This window comes from Solea solea, chromosome 14, assembly GCF_958295425.1.
Source record: "Solea solea chromosome 14, fSolSol10.1, whole genome shotgun sequence".
Taxonomy (NCBI): domain Eukaryota; kingdom Metazoa; phylum Chordata; class Actinopteri; order Pleuronectiformes; family Soleidae; genus Solea; species Solea solea.
The window spans coordinates 4168106-4190913 of record NC_081147.1 but is presented as its reverse complement, the minus strand read 5'-3'; the positions used below and the strand labels follow the sequence as shown (position 1 = coordinate 4190913).

At 39.6% G+C, this 22808-nt stretch overlaps 1 long non-coding RNA gene across 1 annotated transcript in view; it reads left to right on the top strand.

Annotated features, from left to right (window-relative positions):
• Positions 1 to 22808, top strand: part of LOC131472869 (uncharacterized) — a 94686-nt gene that overhangs the window by 37786 nt on the left and 34092 nt on the right. The window contains exon 2 of the long non-coding RNA XR_009242142.1: positions 13408 to 13511. This is a non-coding gene — a long non-coding RNA (uncharacterized LOC131472869). The remainder of the gene's footprint in view (positions 1 to 13407; positions 13512 to 22808) is intronic.

The following is a 22808-nucleotide window of genomic DNA, read 5'->3' as shown; positions in this document are numbered from 1 at the left end:
AATGTAAGCAGTGATTTGAACCTCAGAAGAGAGAAATACAAAAAAATAAAAAAAAATAAAGATCACTTGCTGTGAAATCAGTGCATGACAATTCTTGATGATGACAATTCAATAGAGGTAAGCCGAGTTCCACATTGGCTGTCTGGCAGTAACAATGAATGCTTTGAGCTCAGCTCAGACACGTTCACATCCTTCGCTGCCTCCTTTAGACAGAAAGAGAATGAACAACGCTATTGTTGCTGCTGGAGGAAGGAAGCTAACTGACATGTTTTTCTTTTCCACTGAAGGTGTCAGACAGTAATAGTAAACATCCATACCTAAGGTTTAGACATGCACATATGAAACCATTTTAACGTCTCAGAAATAACTTTTTTAAGGTACATTAGTTAATTAAAGCTGCAAACACAGCTGTGCGCTAGTTTAGGAAACTGGACAGACAAGAGAGATGTGATTTCCTTCTTGTACGCCTTTGATTTGGGTTGCCGTGGCTACCCAAATAAGGTATTTCATCTGTCCTTGATCTGTGCAAGGCCGATCACACACAAGGTCCCCAGTAGAAAAGGGAAAAATGGACGTTTAATTAGCCTAAATGATACTTTTTGTTCAGGCTTTTGATTTTTGAAACAAGAAGAAAAAGAGGAAAGAAATGAAGAAGAGACAAAGAGAAAGAGCATTACACTCATTTTCATTGCTGAAACCATCAATCTTATTATGTTTATTAATCAATCAAACAACGATATGTTGGTTTTCAGTGTGTGTGATGAACATATTTTGTTATTTCAGTTTTCCAGCATGACGTTGGGAAGTCGTGAAATTTTGCAAATGAATTGTGTATCTTGTAGACGAGAGGATGTTGTCATCAGGAATATTGAGTTTCATGCAACAAAATACAGGCCTGTTAATAAATATTTGTTCTTTGGTGGTCAATAATTGAATGTGTTGTCCTGATTATCTACAACCTTATCTTATTTATGCCTACTTAAAATATTTGTGTTTGAAATCATGCTCAAAGTATTTTTTTTGTAAGGATTTTTGCATCTAGCTGGAGTTTATTTATTGACTGATGCCTCTTTTTTTTTATATATTTTTCTGCCTTGACTAAAATATGCATCGTCATTTGAAGAAATGGCTCACTTTGGGAATTTACTGTTCCTGGCCATAAAACCATTCCTCCTTGGCCGGCATCAGGAGCCCGAGAGGGGGTCGGGACAGACAGGCCAGACAGATATTCAAATGTTGGGACACTGAGCAGATGCTACAAATATTGGTGGAGAATACCAATATGAATACTGTGATGTTGCCTGGCAAGGTTAATATGATTGCAAAATTATTGGCAAGGTTGGATAATGGGAATGGCACTGAAATATAAGTGGTGAAATGCAGGAAACAGTAGCCAGACCTGGTGTCTTTGTTTTCTCTGCTGTCCTTTCCCTTCACTGAGGTTATTCCTGAGTGTTTTATCTCTGTTTGGCTTGATGGATGAGTGGACAGTTGTGGAGACAGCTGGATGGGTCAGAGATGCAGACAGTGGTAGGCACTCAGTGGCGTGCTGTGACAAAGCCAAATCCCCCACCCCCCTTTTTTTTAACAGCGTTGTTTCATTTTTAATAGCAAGGTCTGACATATGTTTAAGCTTTGTCTGCTTTTATTTTTCAACACCAGTTCCATAACTGCAGCAGCAGCAGAGACAAAATGTGAAACCATGCATAAAAGAAGGGAGCCGTGTGGTCCAAATAAACAACTCAGACCACAAAGTTCCCTCATGCTTTTTCCCTCCTCTTGTCCCCTTTTCTTCCTCTTCCTCCTCCTCCTCCTCCTCCGTCAGCACAGGCAAACTCAGCCAGCCAGCCGCCATCCACTCCTCACATCTCCTGGGCCCATTTAACTGCCAAGAGCCTCAAACACTCGTCTGAATCTTAATTAAGGGCCATTTTGTGTGGAGGATTTTTAACAACATGAAGTGAGAAGAGAAAACACTCTCAGGCCAACACTTAACCTTCCAGTGTGTCCTAGTTTATCTGTGCTGTAAATCCCATGGTGGTGCAGGGAGGTGACTGGCATCTATAGCTACACTACTATGTGTAGTATATAGTCGTGGAGACCAAAACCTGGTCCTAATGAGACAGAAGCTTTTTTTTTGGTTTCCTTGAATGCAGAGTTATACATAAGCGGGTACCAGTGGACTTCCTCATATAACCCGGATATAAACCACTGAAAAGAGTAAAGAGAAAATACTTTTTCTTTAGATAATGAAGTGTATTTTCATTGCAGGTCTCGATGCAGGTCACATCGGAGGGAATATGCTGAAGCCAATAAATAGATTTCAGTAAATTCTGATTTTCTGCTTTGGTCATTCAGTGTAACTATTTATTTTCATAATTTCATTCATGTGGAGTCAGAGCCAAAAGAAGCTTGTTTTTCATTCATTTTGTTATGAAAAGTGAAAGTGGGCGACGGTAGCTCAGTGGTAGAGCGAGTCGTCTTTCAACTTAAAGGCTGTGGGTTCGATTACTGGCTCCGCTAGTCTACCCCATGTTGCTGTGTGTGAGTGAATGTTTGAATGGCGAAACATTAGCGTACAGCAGCTTTGAGTGGTTGTCAAGACAAGAAAAGCCCTATATAGATACAAACCACTTACAAACCATGAGTAATGTAAATGATTACTTTTGATACCATTTAACAAGAAACATTGTGGCAACACCTTGCTTGCACAAGTAATATTGTTACCCTTTTCATTAAGTGACTTATTATGTCTTGACTATGTGTATATGTAATTTATGCCAATAAAAAATGTGACACATGTGGACCTTGAAATATTTTAAAGCTAAGGCCATAGATCTTAGGACCTAGAAAGTCCTTTCATTGAAAAACAAAATGAATGTGTGCACAAAGGACAAGCGAGTCAAACAATGCAAATGAAATTAAATCTAAAATTATAACTTTTTTTTATGACATTGTCCCACAAGCTGTTCATCACCTATTTCATTTTAATGTATTTGCTGTCAGAGTACTTATTGTTCACGGTCCCTGAAGTTGACTACTTTGTGCTACTATATATATATATATATATATATATTCATTTATTTATATATATATATATATTGATTTGTCAGATGAGCACAGGCAGAGAATTACAGTGACATTTAAATCTTTTGGTGCTAAGACTCCTCACAATGATAGAGTGGGTTCGGGGTCTCGACACTGATGGTGGTTCAAGCACATCACAAAGAAAAAGCCTAGAATATTTTTGAGACACCTACGAGTTTACATAATGAGCGAGCACTTGGTGACACTTGTGAGAAAAATCCTCCCTTTTAACAGCAGGAAATCTCTGGCAAATTACACTCCGATGTAATAATGCCACAGCAGCGATGATAGCGGCACCAATAACGATAATTAGAGTGATATCTATTGTAGTATTATGCTGACGTCTGCGCTGGTATTGATGCAGAGTCTGGTGGAGACGAGGGTGAAGGAGTGTCACGGCACATCTGAAATGACAGCTGACTGTGGGAGAGAGGAGCGCAGACTTTACATTTGACAGCAATGATGAATGTTGATTGCCTGATTAAAGTTTGGCAGGGGAATCTGATAGGGTTACTGAAGATGTCTCATGTCAGTTTATTAGATTTAAAGAGCGAGTGAGGGGGGGACTGTACACACGTGTTATTTAGAAGAGTTTAGAAGAATCTGCTAAAGTTATGCATCTTTTCTGCTTTTTAACCACATGGAACAAGTGTTTTAATAACCGATATGCCGGCCACGACATCCACCTCTCTTCATCAGTCACCAACCTTGGTGTAGTAATGGACCCTCACTTGACCTTTGGACTTCACATCAAACAGCTTTGCAAAAACTCTTTTTACCACCTAAAAAATTTTGCAAAACTCTGTCCGTCTCTCTCACTTCCAGATGCAGAGAAACTTATCCACGCCTTTATCTCCACCAGGCTGGACTACTGTAATGGTCTTCTTGTCGGGATCACAAACAAAAACATTCAGAAGCTTCAACACATGCAAAACTGTGCTGCCCGGATCCTCACAAAGACTCGAAAATTTGACCATATCACACCAATTCTCAAATCCCTTCATTGGCTCCCATTCTCACGCAGGATTGAATACAAAATCTCACTGCTAACCCACCAGTGCCTCTATGGTAATGCTCCAACCTACTTGAAGGAGCTAATCACCCCTCAACCCACTCCACGACACCTCCGCTCCGGCCAGGCAAACGTCCCGCAAATCCCAAGGACCAAGCTCCGAACGATGGGAGACAGAGCCTTCTGCCACACTGTTCCCAGTCTTTGGAACACTCTCCCTGACCCTAGACACTTTTAAAAAAGGCCTAAAAACCCACCTTTTTAAGAAAGCTTTTTTAGTTTAATTTAACGTTCTCTCTCCAATTATTTTTTATTTTACAAATACAATTCATTATTATTATTATTATTGTTATTATTATTATTATTATTGTTATTATTATTATTATTATTATTATTATTATTATTATTATTATTATTATTAATAATAATAATAATAATAATAATAATAATAATAATAATAATAATAATAACTTGGCTGATTCTTGAGTCCTTATGCATTTTCTAGCAAACAGAATTATTGTTTACTGGCATCAATGTGTGTGTGTGTGTGTATGTGTTGTGCAAATGTAGTAGATAACAAAAACAAACAAACAGACAAAAGATTAAAAGGTGCTGGCTCTGGAGAGGGCGACGGCAAGAGGGAAAGTTGAGTAGGTTGGACTTGAATGGTCTGCAGCAGCACTGGCTCAGGTGCTCCACATCAGGCTGCCATCACAATCAACCAATCAACTCCTCATACCTCAGAGACGGACAGAAAAACAAAGATGTCATCCTCACACCAAACAAACACCTGCTGGAAACAACAAGGCTTAGAAATAAGCGTTTCCCGGGTGGTCACAGAATGTGTGTTCTGCCAATAAAATGCAAAGAAAAAAAACAAGTGAAATGTGACTTTAATATCAATCTCCTGATACAATACTTTTAGAAAGAGCATGAATAACATTTCCAGAGCAGCAGAATCCTGTAAACACATGGAGAACGCCAGACAGAGTGGTGTTGTGTTTAGTTGCCTTCAGCTGTGTTCAGTGCACCGTCTCATCTCGACAACAACAAACACAGAAGGGTTGACGGGGGGGGTCAAAGGAAAGGGAGGGGTAGATGGATGACAGGTAAAGACAATGATAGAGTGGGAGTGTACATGCATTCAGCCCTGTGCAATGTGCTCAATGCTAACTGCTTGACTTGGTTTTCTGCCAGAGGCTGATTCAGAACCAAGGACAGCTCCCCTGCTCTCTGAGCCTGCTCACCGGGGAGAGGCGCACAACGTCTCCCCTCCTCCTCGTTTTCTGTCGCCCCCTTTGTCTCTGCTCCAAAGAGCGCTCCGTCTCACAGGGGGAAGCCCACATTTAGCTATGCTCTCATTCTTTGTCAGTCTTTCTATTCAAACTCTGCGCGGAATGTCAAATTTACAGCCGACCTCACCCTCTTTCTCCCTCTCCATTTGCGTCTCTCTGCTCAATTTCCCTTCGGTCGCTCAGCAGCCAGGCAACATTTAGAGTCTGCACCACGGGGGGACACCGTGGCCTTTACCTCTTTTTTCAATTAAGCTCCGTCTGACACACACACGCATGCAATTACAGCCTACTGGTGTCTGGAGACTAATGGTTCAGAGATATGACCTCAGAGAAATAGGCAAAGAAAATGTGCTTCAAAGAACATGCACACACAATACAGCTGCTTGATTTCTAAAGTAATTTTCAGATAGCGAATCTCTGCGGTAATTTATAACAGAGTTGTTTTTTTCCGGCTTTCTGAGCTTTTTTCTGCCCCTAATGGGCCTGAAGTATTTAAGTTAAACACACACGGGCTGCAAGCACACTTTGTTCCACTGTGTTTTGGGAGGCGATTCTCATCAGGATGAAATTAAAAGGAAAAGCCCACAAAGGCAAGTAGTTGTGTGTTCTTATAATGAACTAGAACAAAAAGGTTGGGGGATCATAAAATCTGCAAATCACCTGTGCAAAATATCAAAGCAGGCGCTCACGATAGAATCAGAATCCGGTCATGGGATCTTACGTCGGCAGATATACGAACATGTCTGTGTCCATTTCAGACATTAAAAGTGAAGACGTGGAATTGTATGTACAAAAACAAAGTACACAAGTTTAAAATGCGGACAGAGCACAGGCAGGCAAAAAGAAGGAGAACCTCGTCTTCAGTGTGTAAATAACGCTTCATAAATCGCAACGTGCTCATGTTCTGCAGCTGTATTTCAGTCTGGAATCTCAACTCTGAACTAAAGATTTCAAACACGAAAATCACAATATGACACGTTTGCTCTTACTGATCCAGGCAGCAGTGGATAAAACAACTCCTGTATGCCTTGATGTAAAATCGCTGATTTTCTCTGTGGAGTTTGGTGCAGGGAGCGAGCTGTTTACAAAGTAAAACAAAGCTGCATTTTCCCGTTGAAAAAAAGGGCCCTGTAACAGTGAGAAAAAGGAACTAACATATTGTTAAGATTTTTAAGACTCACGCAGAGATGACTCAGACTGCACACGGTATTTTTTTTTTTTTATAAAGCTGAGTGGAAGAAAAAGAACACAGCCAGCAGGAACTAAACTCACTGCATATTCCAAATAACAGGAAAAGAGTTAACAGGGAATGACAGGACAGGACAGGAGGTTTCTTTGTGAATCTTTCTCTCGGTGGTCAGATCACAGCCGCTTCTGTACCGCTGCTGACAGCTGCTGCTGGTTCAGCACTCTGGACAGAGGCCATAACAAAAAAAGCTTACTGAGTGTGTTTTAAAACTCCATTAATAACCTGACAGCAAATCACTGCATGACCATTGTTTATAAGACTGGACTATATGGAGCAGCTCAAGAAGTCGAGGCTATGAATCAGCACTTAGGAAGCTTACGCTGGCTGTAGAACAATTGTTCTCCTCTGAGTGTGAAATCAGAGTCATTATGAATGCTTAGGAGAAGCACACACATTTTTATTCAGCTTGGCACAATGGCATATTTTTATCTGTGAGACCATTTCGAGTTTGTCGTTAATGGTCGTACATTCGTCTTAGAAGCCGTGGGATTGATTGCATTCACTTCCAGGATTTCTATTTTATTAAATGTCACAAAAAAAAAGTCTGCACTGAGTTGAGGTAAAAAGCGTTTCACTTTGCCGCTCCTTCAAAGACACCTGATCTCACTGTGAATAACGCGGAGCAACACTGTGCATGTTTAAACTGATTCACGCTGCCTTGTTAAATCCCATTTAGCACATTTTGATACTTTATTATTCTGTGTTTTAGTCCTCTTGAATGAATCATTATTACAGTATTTCATGTTGCTGTGAATATCATCTTCAACACTGAGAGAGAAAATACATACTTTCCCAAACACATCAGCCAACACGGAACAGTTACTATGGTTACCATCAACCTTATTCAGTCAAAACAACAAAAGCATCCACGCATTTTAAACACTATGGTCTTGATATGCATGTCTGAATACATGTAAATAAACAACATTGTTTCGGCGCATTATAGTTCCAGTGTCGAGCTTCTGTCACTCCCCCGTGGAATTCTGAGCAAAAACATTGGTAATTGCTGCTTCACTGAATTGTGACTTCACTGGAAGAGTCAGAAGTGCAACGTCAGACACAGGAATCAAACTGAACAATCCCGGACTGTAGATTAGTTTAAAAGACTTAAAGATCCTGAGGGAATTTATATAATCTCAATATTTAACAGAGGGTTCTGGTGTATTTAGCGACGGTGGGGGAGGAACTATAGCAATGGAAAACGACCCTCCTGGTACTAAACTGAGTAGAGTAGAGCCGAGTAGTGCTAGAACTGTACAATGGAAAAGTGTCATTATAAATCACTGTAAATCACAACGTGTGACGCGCAGGAATGACATCACAAGAACAAAACTATACTGAGAAATACAGATGTTCACGTGGAGCTAATAGCTCACTGCTTTTTGAAATACATTCATTATGAAATGTACTGAAATTGCACTAAAACTGTGCAGGCATATCATTTGTAAATGACCGGGTTTCTTCCTGCAGTTGTTGCTTGTTGCCTGAGAGGAGGAGGAGTCAGCTCCTTGTGCCAAGGTGAGCGAGTTTGACGAGCTTCAGCGTCACATGGAGGAAGCTAAAGTGAGCTGTCATGTGAGGTTGCCAGTTCTTTCAGTGATTGGCCTTCGTGAACAGAAATTATGTAACATCATTTGTATGCTGTGTCCTTCATCTGAAAACAGGCTCTGCAAAGAAACACTATCAGATTATCAGACCTGACGTGTGTGTACCGGCAGTGCAGGTGTGGGAAACATCTTTTTCAACAACTCTTCTGAAACATTCTGTCATACGTCAACCTCTTTGCTACTGGCTTACATAACTGTTTTGCTGGGCTTTGTTTACTGTTTGAGAGTTGTGTGAACTCATGTGACACCGGTTCCGCAGATTTGAATAAAAACACTTTCATTAAATACACTTAAGATGCCCTCAGACGTGCATTGGATTTCCTGAAACTCCCTTGAGTGGTTGCAGGTAAATGTCCACAAAAGTGGCACTGGACTCATGCCAGACCTTTTCCTGCCAACTGCCTTATCACATTTCCATATAATGCCTGAGTGAAAAAAATTTAAAATATTGGCCTGGAGGGAAACAAATGGACACAATCTGGCTGTGTGACGTCAGCATTAGCAGCGGGCTGTGTAACATAAGTAATTGCTGCAATAAAGACAACAAATCATGGACTCAGACTAGATTTACCAAGCGCTAACCACAAAATCTGTTGCTTGTGGGTTCCCATCGCTCAGTCTTCTTCTGCTCACTGTGAACACATTGCATGGCAGCAGTTCACCGATGGCGAACCACCATCTTCACAACAGCTGATGAAGATATTGCCTGGTTTATGTGTTGTCTAGTACATCGTTCCCTTGCCAGAGGGTGTTACATTGGTTGTTTGACGTCATCTGCTAGAGCTCCATAGCATGTGATGTAATGTTTTTTCGAAAAAAGTGACAGCCCTAATAGAAACCCATTTAAGTGAAGTTGAGGAACTGAGAAGCGAGTTGAGAACAGTTTCTAAAGTCACGATGATACTCGGTGCGAGTGCGTCGCGGTGTCTCATTATAAAGCCGGATTCCTGCAGGTTGATTTGAACTCGCACTTCATGTAAATCAAAGTTGACTCCGTTTTCGCCCCTGCACGTCAGAAGACCATTAAACGCTACGTCGTGACAACCAGGTCCAACAGTCAACACTGTATTTTGACAGCCAATTAACTCCAACCAAAAACCTTGTAATGCAGGTGGCTCCACTGTATTTCTGATTATTGAGCAAAGAGCTCATGTGTTATTTATTCCAAGGTCACTCGGGGTTCAGGGAATATCCCTCCCTCTGGTAACATCTCTGGCACTAACGCGCCCTCTAATGGTCCTGGGTTTTATTCATTTATTCAATTAATGCAATTTGGCTGCTGGCACCAGGAAGAGGTCGGAGTCCCTACACACTCAACACACACACACACACACACACATATGCTCACACAGACAGGCAGACCTTTTTCCAGTCAATTCATTGTTGCTTCTCCAGAAAGGTTCCCCATTAAACAAAGTGGCATCCAAACACTGCAGCACCTACTTAGAGTGAGAGAGGGAGAGAGAGAGCAACGTGGAGGTAGAGAGAGCAAACAAATGAGAGGAGAGAAGATGAATTGCTCCTCGGCTCAGCTGTAGCTCTCTCTATCTGCATGTGTGTGTGTGTGTGTGTAGCTGCGTGTCTTTTCAGCTCCCACTCTCTGACTCACATACTTCATTGTTCATATGCTGAGTCCTTTAGCACGTTGATACTGATTGCTTCACACACACAAAACAAACACACTCTCCTTTCTCTCTCTCTCTGTATTTCACACACACACACACACACTTGTGCAGGTGCAAACTCACAGTCTGCTGAGAAGCGTCGTGATTCATTCACACACAGCATGAATGTAAAAAAAAAAATATAATGAATAAAATAGGGACACACTGGCATACACACCCACAAATTCACAACATTTTGAGAGTGAGAGGCTACTTTTGTCCTCCTCATGGAGACTAAAACCTGGTCCTGATGAGGCAGAGCCTCAGAACTGGTTAGGTTTAGGACTAAGATTTGAATTGGGATTAGGTTAAGATTAACTGGTTATGATTAATTTTAGGGATAACACTTTGTTCAGGCTGTCTAAATGAATGTAAGTCAACCTGAGTCTTATAAAATATGAAATACACATCGCATCAGATATACATTATACATCTGATGTGATGTGTATTTTATAGCAGGAAAGAAAACATGTCATAACCACACAAGGTGTATGGTTCACCTCTGCTGTTCATTCCAGAAACAATATCCTTTTACTTTAAATCCCTGCAGCTTGCTGTTTTTATATTTGACCGCTTTCCATCTCAGAAGATGATTTTTACGTTGAGCTTCTGAGCACAGATATACCTGCGCTGCACTTTCTGGGTCACCACAACTCTTGAGGTGAGGAAATGAGATTTGAGCTGGCATGGTCTAACCTGACCCCTGCACTTGTGGAGGTGGCCTGTATTCTCACCGTGATGAAGGCTGGCCTGAAGACACACTGCTCTGTGCCAGACTGACGATGAAAACATCACAAGCAATAACACTCCACCAACTACAGCATCTCTCACATTCCTCAGTTTGCCCCATCCTCCCTCTTTCCCCTCAGATATAGTTACTCACGCTATTATGCCCTGTATTTTCTCGTCTTAACTTTCCATTTTCGGTCTCCTTCATTCGCTGGGATGTCACATGTCCTAATGAGACCTTGATTGTCCTTGATGAAGTGTGACTAAACCACTAAACCACTTTCTTTGATTGCAAATCTTCACAGTATGATGTAAAGTATTGCAACCATACATGCAAAAATTCAGCGTCCGAAGCAGAATTAGATTCTGGGGGCCCCTCCCACCACCTTTGAGTAGCCAATAGGGCTGGGCGGATCGATCTAAAATATTGATAGTATCGATACTAACGTTGGTATTGGGTATTGATCGATACTTGTGTGATGAGATTGATTCTTAAGTACAACTCCAGGCATTTACAGAGTGACCGACTGGCCGTACAACATCGCTCTTCTCTCACTTCACTCATGCTCAATTAGCCCCTCCCCTCCCCTTTACTCTGCTGCCAACCCCCTCCCCCCTCCACTGCACTCACTCACTGTGAGGCGAGCAGTGCACTTTTGTGGCTGTGTGATGGCAGAGCGGAAGAGGAGCGCTGTTTTGTTACAGCTGTAAATCAAACCACTGCAACCTGTGATGTTTGCAATGTTGGTAATTGCAAATGCAGATTACCACCGGAAAAGGGAAATTTAAGTTTTAAGTTTTCTATAAACATTTCTGAGTTACTTTTTCTGACTGTAATTGCAACATACCTCAGAAAGGATTTTCTCCAAGGCAGGTCAGTTAGTAAGTGAGAGAAGAAGCTCAATAAAACAGAAAAATGTAAACAATATTTCTTAATAATAGTATTTTTATTCGCCTGAAAACATTGTCCTGTGTTTTTATTATCATCATAAACATGATTAATTAAAGGAAAACTTACAAAATAATTAAATATTCATGAAAATTCAATTTTTCAGTCAAATTTGCATATTGATGAGGCATTCACTTCATAAATTATGATACATTGCTCTCCCCTACACAAAACTAGATGGTAGTAGTAAAAAGTATCGGTATTGGTATCAGTATCGGCAATACTGGCCCTGTATTTACTTGGTATTGGATCGATACCAAATTTTGCAGTATCGCACAGCCCTTGTAGCCAATGCTTGGAGTTTGCATTATTTATAGTTGTGTTATTTGTTGTCACGCTTGTTTCTCTTTTTTTTACCATAGAAATCAGCCTATTCATTTGCACTAAGTACTGTATGTTGGTACTGGACTTAAATCAAACAAGTAACCCAGTTTACTGGCTTTGGTTTTTAAAACTTAGTGCACATTTGCACATCAGTTCTGAGGGAGCCTTGTTTTGACAGCAGCTCAAATCAGACCTTTTTCTAGACAATGTCAATATGGACACACGCATATCAGATTTGATCACTTGCAATATAAAACAGTAATTTAGGAAGATCAGATTCTGATTGGATATGCTTACAAATCCAATTTGTACTGCAGTCTGAGCAAGGCTGAACAATGTTGCTCTAATAAGTATAAGTTGGCAACAGCAGCAAACATTTAAAACACAACTAAATCACATAAGTAGTGATGACATGTTTGAGATTTCTCAAAATGCATCAATACATTTACCAGGGTCTTTGAATGCATCTCGTAAGCTGCTCCTGTCAGCTCAGCGTGTTGAGCACCGCATTACTTTCTCTTCTTCTCATGTGCTAGAGTTTATATTATTTGAATATTCTACAAAATGTATTGTTATAAAAATAGCATTTTTGCTCTTAATGGCCATAGTTCACAATAAGATACTGCCATCATATATGGATATTTAGATTACTTTTACTGAGTTGCTATTGTTGTAGTGGTGAATTTGGGTAGGCTTCAAAGGTTGTTTGATCTGTCTTTGTTCCTGGATTTCTCCGTTGTTTTTTTTCTTCTTCATGATGTCTTAGTTTCCTGTTTTATTTCATAGTGTCTTCCTTGTGTGCACTTTGTCTCCTTTTACTTCCTGTTTTCCCCTCTGTTGCAATTGTCAGCCCCGCCCTAATGTGTTTCACCTGCGTTCAATTAGTCCTGCCTCCCTGGAGCATTTAGTCCCTGTGCTCATCAGTCTGTTGGTTCATCTGTTCCATTTCCTCGTTCCTGCTCCTTGTGTTTCTGCCTCTCATGTTCCCCCAGGTATTTTTATTTTTTTTTCTGTTTGTTTTAAACCCCGACCTACACCTGCTTTCTCATTTGCTATTCTAAGTATTTTTGCCCCCTTGTGTTTTGCTGTTTTAGTAGTTTCATTAAGGGCACTTTTTGTTTAAAAAAAGAAAAAACAACTCAACCCTGTATTAGGGTTTTACTTGTGTTGCAGTCTGGCAGAAACCGGAAATGTCAGCGTCTAGCCAATGATTAGCTGGTACTTTTACTAAAGAAAAAGAAAATCAAAGAAATGCCTGGTAAAACCAACACTGACAAAATTACAGCTACCAAACAGAGATTTAGTTTTTTTTTTTTTTTTTAATGTCACATCATTCAACAACACACATTCTATTTGCTTAGATGTTAACCTGTCACTTCAAAAATCACAATACTGAATACAGTACAAATTGCAAAGAAATCACACGTTTTGTTTGCAGAGGACTTCTCTGTTAATTAATCTTTTTGTTATTCATTTATTTGTTTGTTTCAGATGACTGAGGCCCCCTCAGGACCATATTATGCCAAATCAAGTCAAGAAACTACTCCGGTACCACACCCTCAAAGACTACAGAAAACCTACGTCCAAAATTGAAGGTATGACAGTGACCACTAATCAAGGAAATTGATATTTAACAAATGGCTGGCTCACTGTTAATATGACCTATTTAATTAGCCAGTTCAAATGACATTTAATCCTAAAGGGTCTTTGGATAATATTCAGTGATGTGTCAGTTTTGTGCCATGGCTTTATTATATTTTAATCAAAATCATGTCTCCTTCTGTAATTTGAGCACTTGACATTTTTTTTTTTATTATTGACCGACATTTGTTTACAAATGTGTTTTCCAAACAGCGTTTTCAAAAGAAAAATGAATGTGCACATGTAATTTGCTCCCCCTGCATCGAGAACCAAGGTATTACCTACTCAACAGATGGCTCACCCAATAAATATATTTGTTTGCGTAAGTCTAGGATATCTTAAAACTATGTTTGCCACTTTACCTGCAGTAAGACAGAGCGCTGAAGTTTGTAAACTACTCTCTCTCTCTCTCCCACACCAAAGTCCATAGAGGAAATGTGTATATTTAACACCCAGGGACACTAAGTCCTGGTCTTCTGCTGCCTAGTTTGGTAAGTTTGTGCCACTTAGGTAAATATAAATGAAGGGTTTATAACACTGAAGACACCGAATGAAACATTTGCATTTCCTGATGGAGCCAGCAGTGGAGCAACAACTCCTGTGTGCCACGATGTAAAATCATTGATTTTCTCTATGGACTTTTGTGCAGGAGAGAGTGCGAGAGAGAGTGGTTTACAAAGCAACACAATACAACCACTCTGGAAAAGAATTGAATTATGAAACTATTCTCAATAGAATTTAGATTTATTTGTGATGGAGAAAGTTTGAAAATATACAAATGCCTAATCCCTTTAGTGCACATACTTTGCAGTGTTTCAGACACTCGGAGTCAGACGGAGATTGACTCTTTCGTGTGTGAGCATGCATTTATTTGCATGTTTATTTGTTGTTTTATTAAAACCTACTCTTTTACATAGAAGATCAAACGAGGAGCGTGAGAGCCTGCTAATTGGAGGTAGATTTTAGTGTCTTTTGTTTTCACTAATTCCCTCCTGTGCCCAGGTGTACAGAGAGGAGCGGGGGTGGAGTTGAATAGGTAACAACAACATTTGAGTCGTTGATTAGCTTTGCTAATTTCCTCTTACAGGTGAGATGCAGGAATTAGTCAAACTAATTGTGAAGGGAAGCTAAAAGATTAAACTTGTATTCACTTGGCAGGAATAAGGGCATAAAATAACACTGATCAAGGAGAGACATAGGGCAGAAAAAAACAAAAAAAAATGGCTTAATTAACACCTCCTCTGTTGTGTTTTGAAGTTTTCATGGCATAATTATATGTCTAAAAAAAATAAATAAAATCAAAGGTTAAAGAGCCGTGTGGGGAATTTGGGGTGCTATATCATTTATCAAGTCAAAACACCCGCCCACTCGGATGACTGCGGGTCAGCGTGGCTGGCATTTACCAGGCCTGGAATATAAGTGGGTTGAGGAGAACGATGACACAAACATAGCGGAGGAAAAACATGCATAAAAATATGACGGTGATTTATTTATTTATTTTTTTAAAGGATATCCTGCTGGTTTTTGTTTTTACAAGACCCGCAGGAGCTGCTAATATGAGGTCCAGTGCAAAGACAGAGGGCGGACATATTGATGAGTTAAATATATAGCAGTAATAATATTAATAATTAATAATACGGCAGCTTATTCATTTAATGCTGCAGATTTAAAGAGGCAGATGTTGACATGTGCCCCTTATTACCTCACATCGGTTGCATGTAGCGTCTCTATCGCGGCGTTGGAATTGATACGCATCCACTTTAGTCAGTGTGTACTGACTCTGGCATCGTGCTGTGACTCCGTGTTGTGCCTGAACATAACGGAACAACAGGCTTCAATTCAGCAGCATGAGCGTGACAGGAAGTCAAGCATTTTACAGAATAAAAGGCCCCGTGTTCCCGTGTTGACACCATATCACTCACTAAGCTATCAGTGCCACCTACTAAAAGCAGAAAAAAAAACCCAGGAACTCTTCAAATCCAGGGTCCTCTTCTTGTTCTCATTTTACAGTACACAGTATGTGTAGTAGTTTTTGTTTTATCACGAGAAATCCCTGTCTTGCCGGGTTTGCCATTTCCACAACTCACAGCAGCTTCTCTTCTGATCATAGCAATGGTCTTTTTTTTGTGCTGTAAAACAAAAAACAAAAAAAACACTGTCAGTCCATCAATAAACAATTTATATTCTTACTTTTGTTGATCCCACAACAGTGAAGGGTTACATGACTTGATGTCAACAGTGCAAAGTTAAATATCAAATTGTCACCCCCCCAACCTTCAACCTGAAAATGACAGGTGTATGGATGGATGGTTTTACTAGTGTTCTTGAATAGCAATATAATTTTTTTTGGGTTTAGGCTAATGTGACTATAAAGCTCAACAAAAGATGTCACTGGGTTGGATGAAGGGAGTGACACACCAATGAAAGTTGCAGGAGAAGTGGAAGAGGGACTGGCACCCAGGTACTGCATCCTCCATGTGCCACTATTTGGTGTATTTGATCGCTTAGTGATGTGTTTTGACTTCCTGTTCTGGGGTAGACGATGTATAGTTTTTAGGATGCCTCAGGAAAGTGTGTTGCGTGATCTAGTTTGCCAAATTGGCCCTGATCTTTTTGCTCTCATTGCCTTCTGTATCCGCTGTATTTTTCTGGATCCACCTGCAGATTTCCGACATTCTCTCAATCTACTTCTGGGTCAAAGACCAGGGAGTAAATGTTGGTGCCAAGTCCGACTCCAGTGCGACTATACATGCAGGAGTAATCGGACTATGAATCACATGATCCAGGTATGTTAGTCCAACTTAGACTAGCTTGATTTAGTCACTAGATTTTGGACAACAAAATTGGACTTACATGCATTTAAATGTGACCACCAATTACTTATTTTGAGAAAGGCATGGTTAATGATCAGTGGTCAACTTGACTCAATAACAGTTAAAACTACAGACGCACAGAGTAGGTTTGGACTGACCTGAATTTTAACAGCCACATAGATGATTACTAAATCAGCCAATGAAGATTGCTTTAAGACAGCAAGGGAAGCTTCCTCTAAAACGTTGTCAAATATGTACAGTGTTGTATTTACATTTCAATAAGACCAGCAACCGCCACTCAAATCAGCCAAGAATAAAGGGATTTCTATTAAAACAAGACAGGAACATGTTCATGCCTTTATTTTCTGTAGGTAAGATTACTATAATGGTGTCTTCACTGGTCTCAGTTCAAAATTAATGAGGCAGTTCTCATCCAAAATCCTGCTGCCAGACTCCTGACCACAACTAAAAATAAAGGAAAAATAAATCGGATCATACCTGTCCTTGAATCACTGTCTTCTAGTGTGTAAACAGATGGTTTGGATTTCTACATCCTGTTATTGGCCTACAAGGAACATCTCAGGCTTACTAGATAGGTATATAACATCCTAACCTCTCACGTCATCAGGGACAGGTTTACTCACTGTTGGGCAGAACCAAGCAGGGTGAATCAGCGTTTAGTTTCTGCTCCTTGTCTGTGGAACGAACTCCCTGAATACATGAGGTGTGCACAAACAGCTCATATAAATTAGGGCCAAACATTGTTTCGTTGTATTGTCTGCCTCTGTACAACACTGTTATATAAATGTTGGATTCATATGCTTTACACTTTTGCAAGTTAACACAGACGGACAACTAAAAATATAGCAAATCAGGTGTTTTCAGTGGTAAAATGTTATATTGCGAATTTGATTGCATCTCGTTTTAACAATTGGAATAAATTGCACATTGCTTTGTTGTGTTAAGCCTCAATATTAATATGCAGGCACCACAAAACTTTTGTAATAAGATATGTTAACAAATAAGGTTTTTAATTTGACACAGAACCAGTCCAGGAAACATCGGTTTCATCAAAACTGGCACATCTCCAGCTTCCTTATCCACAGTGAGGGGCTGCATTTATGTAGCACTTGATGCACTGTTCTTTTTCCTCTCCTTCGCCGTGGCTGCCAGCCACCATGCAATTTAGTGTTCTGTGTCTCATCAAAGGAACATGTGGAACATGTGAAGCCTACTGCTAGCCTTTGTGATGAGTAGATCAAGCAGTTTGCCACAGTGACAGTGCTACGGTCATGACCTAACTCTAAGTGTCAATGGATCAGCTGACAAAGGCACAATCATGTCTTGCTCGTTTTCTCTGAACACATGTTCAACATGACTGAAGCGAATGTCTCTTTGTCCATACCCAAGGACTGTTTACAAAGCCTCCTCCACATGGGAGTAAATGTTTAGTGTGGTTGTTCAGAAAGTTAATACATTGGGTTTTGTGATAATTTTACGAAAATAACTGGCCCTGTTTTGTAAAATTATATTTAGATTTTAAGGCTGCGCATTTTCACAATTTTGATTCTGCAGTTTAGTGGTCCAAGGTTTGAACTTTGATTATCTACATGCCTTTCTCTTGCCTACATAGATTTCCTGCTGTGGTAATAGACATGCAGGTTCCCATAGCAACTCAGGAAGTGTTAAAGCAAGGCTGTCCAAACTTCTTTCAAGAGCAGCGAGACATGATCATGTGAAAATATCCGAATATATGCCCTCCGAGTAATAATAAACACCATAATTACAATTTGTATTGGTCTTTTGCTCAAACTAACATCAAGTAACTTGCTGAGCAACAACGGCTTTTAAAGCGACAAGTGGTTATTCTTGTCCGTGTTCATCTAATGAGAGAAGCTCAGGATAAGACCCAACAATCAACTACTTTCCTCGAGATCCTGCCTGCTAATAGTTTAAGGCAGACTTTTTTAGTTAGTTATATTTAGATTAGACTGAAAGTTGTTGCCAAGTTCTCCACTTTGGGGCAATGCAGTAAATGCATCATTTACCTTAACATTCCAAAGTCTCTGTGGCTACATGCACCGTTCACCTTCTATCATTGGTGTGCATTCCCACGCTGCCCTTTCCAGCAGAGCAGCTGCAGGATCAGTGAATTGTTCAAAGTCACCTTGACAGCATTAAGGGAAGCTGGGGCACATAGCTCAGACTCTCTCTATCCACACTTTCACTGTTAGCCTGAGCATTTAAATTGGACCCAAGGGTGCTGAACGTCAAATAAGTTACGGCGCACGGCTTAAATCAGCTGAATTGCCCAACCCTACTTAGATAGATCAGTGACTCACTGTCTGACTCATGGGTAAATGTCACAAAATAGAATTTTTATGTCCAGGAAACTTGAATGAAACGGTGATAAACAGAATGGAGAAGTTGGACGACGGCCCTCATGTAGCAATCATATCTCAAACTACGAAGGGATGAGTGAAATTGCTGAAGACAATGAATGTGAAACGATTACAGGAAAGTTTTAGATTGGGAACTGACCACTGCCAGCTCCAGGAACAGCCATTCGGGGTTGAGCATATTCATTGTTCCACTCAATTCAAGCATGCAATACACTCTGGTATTCAGTATTCTAATACAATTCTATTTCCTTTCTTTCCCCTGGTTTGGTTCATTCGGTCTCTGTCTCTGTGATGATATACATTTTAATGTGTATAGCATCTTCTCTGTTTTTGGTGTACTGAGTTGTGAGTCATTTTTGGGGGTTTTGTGTGGATGGAGACAATTCCTGAAACAATGCTGTGTTCATGGAAAAGTTTCTCAAAATGACAAAGAAAAAGATTGTTTGGATGGCTATATCATGTGGCGTGCATTGTTGTGTTTAAACACTGGTTTAAACTTCAACTTAATTGCTCAGAAATTGTATTTTACTATATTTTCTCCCTGAAAAATCCTCCTATATTTTCTCTTATTGACATTTATATATTGTTTACGGTTTACATCTAATGTGTACAGTAATCTTAATTGGATATTCTGTATCCCTGAGATTCTGAAATTCATATGCCGCTCAAAGATACTGTAGTTTATTGGCACTGTGGTGCCACAAGAGGGAGATGTAGAGAGAGACTGAACTGTGTTCACTTTCGCTAAAGCTGTTTTACACCCAACAGTCCGCTAGACTCGGTACGATTGGGGACTTGGTTCAATAGGGGGTTTGCAGAGTTTGCTTTCAAGACAAGACAAACAATGAAAAAGAAAAGACGTTTATCTGTTGGTTAATGCAGGGCAACTTCTGTTTCCTCCACATAAGAGCAAAACATCGAGCTGTGTCAAATCCTATGGGCTCAGCCGTTTCTCCCGGCTATCGTTCTACGTGCTCGTATGTTTTTGGTTGTGTTGTACCCACAATGCCTTGCGTTTTAGTCCACTTCCTGCATTTGGTTCACTTGAAGCGAACCGAGACCTACGTTTTTAGGCGAACCAGAGTTTGCTTCTTTGTTGAGCGTTCACACCTACCCAAATGCACAAGACTTTCCGAGCAAACTTTTCTCTTGTTTCTGTTGGATTCATTTCACAGTGCGCTAATGCCAAACTGACCGTGAAGTACTCTAGCTAGCCTAAAACTAAAAACACTCTTGTGCGATCTAGAGAAAGTTAAAAGCCTCATGTACATCCCTTCTGGGCCTCCTTAGACCAGTCAGAGAAAAAAAGTTGCTCAGTCAAACTCGATTCCACCACAAAGCTAGCATTGACAAACGGGCCCAATCCACATGACTCTCTGTCACAATTTAGTCATATGATTATGCTAGTCTGTGTATGCATTGGTTTGACCTCCAGCAGTTTGTCTTCACAATGTCTACATGCCTATATACACATGAAGTTGCTACTTATGGCTGATTTATGGCGTGTTCATTAAGTTGCATTTCAACTCGTACATGGTACAAGGTACTTTTTCCTGCTCTGGTGAGGTTCCAACCGCGCTGAGTAGGTACTATGTGTGATGGTACTCTGGCCAATCAGTGGCCGGCAGTCTGGCAACTGGAAGAGACAACCAGCACAAAAATCAAGCCTATATTAAGTAATTCAACGTGTACCTAATGAGTTGGCTAGTGGGTGTATTCTGTCAGTTGTAAAAAATACATGATTGTACAACTACAACTAACAAACCACCAATTGTATACGCTCATTATCAGTCGACTTGTGTGTCACATGAGTCATAAGTCAGAATGTCATCGGCATATTGTGAAATAATTACAGCAATGCATATATAATAACAATGACAAATACAGTGTATTCTTTATGAATTATTACTCAAGGAAAGTTCTCTGGAAGTTGGTGTGAGAGAAGTGGAAACCAGTGGCTGAGTGGAGAAGTATGCAGACAATGGAGAATGATTGACAGGATGGTGATTGTTCAGCCTTTTCCTCACAGAATGTAGCAAACTAATACAAGTTAATGTTTGAATAACCACATCTCATTTTTCAGAACATTCCCTTGATGTGTGATTAAAAAAAAAGAAGAAGTTAACTTTTTTTTCGTTCTCCTAACTTTGCTCCCTCTATTGTACTAAGTGTCTATAGTTGAATGAGCTAATATTCAGACTGGGAGCAGAGGGAACAGTGAGTTTCTATTGTCATGTTCAGGGACAGGTTATATCACCACCGACAGAAGCTTCCTCCTACAGCTTCTCTCAGACAAGTCTGCAGTGGTGTTTGTGGCTGGTGTTACTTCTGGTTTTTAAAGGCTGTATTATTTACAGTGTTGTCGAAAAAGCTTGTGATGCTTAAACCTCCATACGCATATGGAGGTTTAACAATAACTAGATGGTATAGTCTCTATTTGTGTGACAAGAAGGCAACTATTCCAAAAATAATGTTTAAGAATAACTTGCTGTCACAAGGCAATAATAAGAGAAGTCCACTTAAAACTACACAATCCTGTAATTATAGCTTTAATTAATTTATTGCTAGAAAGTAAAACAACATATATATATATATATATATATATATATATATATATATATATATATATATATTAAGATTAATATGCTTTGTGTATGTGGATGTCACAGTTTAAACAAAAAAACTAATGCTAGTGGGAACTCTTATGTAACAGAATATAACCAAGTGTCTTTAGTTAATTAATATCTGTGCTTGGTTTAATTGGAGCTGTTATATAAATCTCACCCTTATATAAATATGCATCACTTATAATTTCTTGGGTTGTTAATCTCATAATCTTCACGAATCACAATCTTATATTCAATTAAAATTTCATTTTGGAATTATATTTTTTTTCATACGAAAACATCATTTTTAAAGTGAAGAGGAAATGCCACAAAAGCAGCACAATTTGACAGATTCCACGCTTTTGATGAAACTAAAACTGTCTTAATTATCAGTGCAGTCGTCCCAGGATACGTTTCCAGAAAGCAATGTGTTGATTTCCACCATAAAGAAGTGTAATTATGGCACTACAGGGTGCTACTGTTAAACCGTTTATGCTTGTAAGCACCGTGACATACAACAAGACTTAACTACATTGCGCCGCATAAATAACTTAAATAATGAGCTGAGCCGCTCGTGATTCTGCCAACTGTTCTTAAGAAAAAGGAAGTTACAGTTGTGTGGCGATTAAAATATTAAAGGGAAACTAAATAGATTTTGATTTGGATGTTGTGTGCGAAATAAAACCATGATTTATGAATGACTCAATTCACCTGATGTGAACAACCATGATTGACTATGAAAGGGAAATAAATGCCCTATCTTCGTCATTGTAGTCATCATCTACTCTTGTGTTTGGAGATTGTTTCCAACTACTCTATTAATGAAAACTAACTAAAATCAGGCTGAAGATATGTTAGATATCACTAGAACTGGCATAAAAAACGTACAGCCTACTTATTTTAGTGCATATATGTATGTATGTATACTATAACAGATAATGTTATGCACATAAAATCTTAAATCTAAAGTCTCTCTTTATCTAATGACTTTCATTATATATTATTATTATATATATATATATTCAGACGTTCATTAAAAGTATATAAATTGCAAACAGCTGCCTGTGCTTTATGTTGTTTTGTTACTGCATTCATATACAGTGTTTTTTTCCTAAATATTCTGTCGTCTGTAAGGAAAAATCATTAAATTTAATTATTAAAAAAACACACAGCTAATGCATATTGGCAGGAGTTGACTTGTAAAAAATGTTGCTGTTATTGCTGGAGTGCGCTGAAAATAAAACTGCACTGTCCTCTAACTGGTCATAAGTATTGTGAAATTATCCGGCGCTTGGCCTCCTGTTCGGCAATGACTGGACTGGGGCTCTTTCGATGCCACGCCGCAGCAATTTGAGGTTTTGGAGGAATTTTCCGCATCTCTGCTTTTCAACCTTTTAGTTTCACTCACATAGACTCTCACACACACAAGT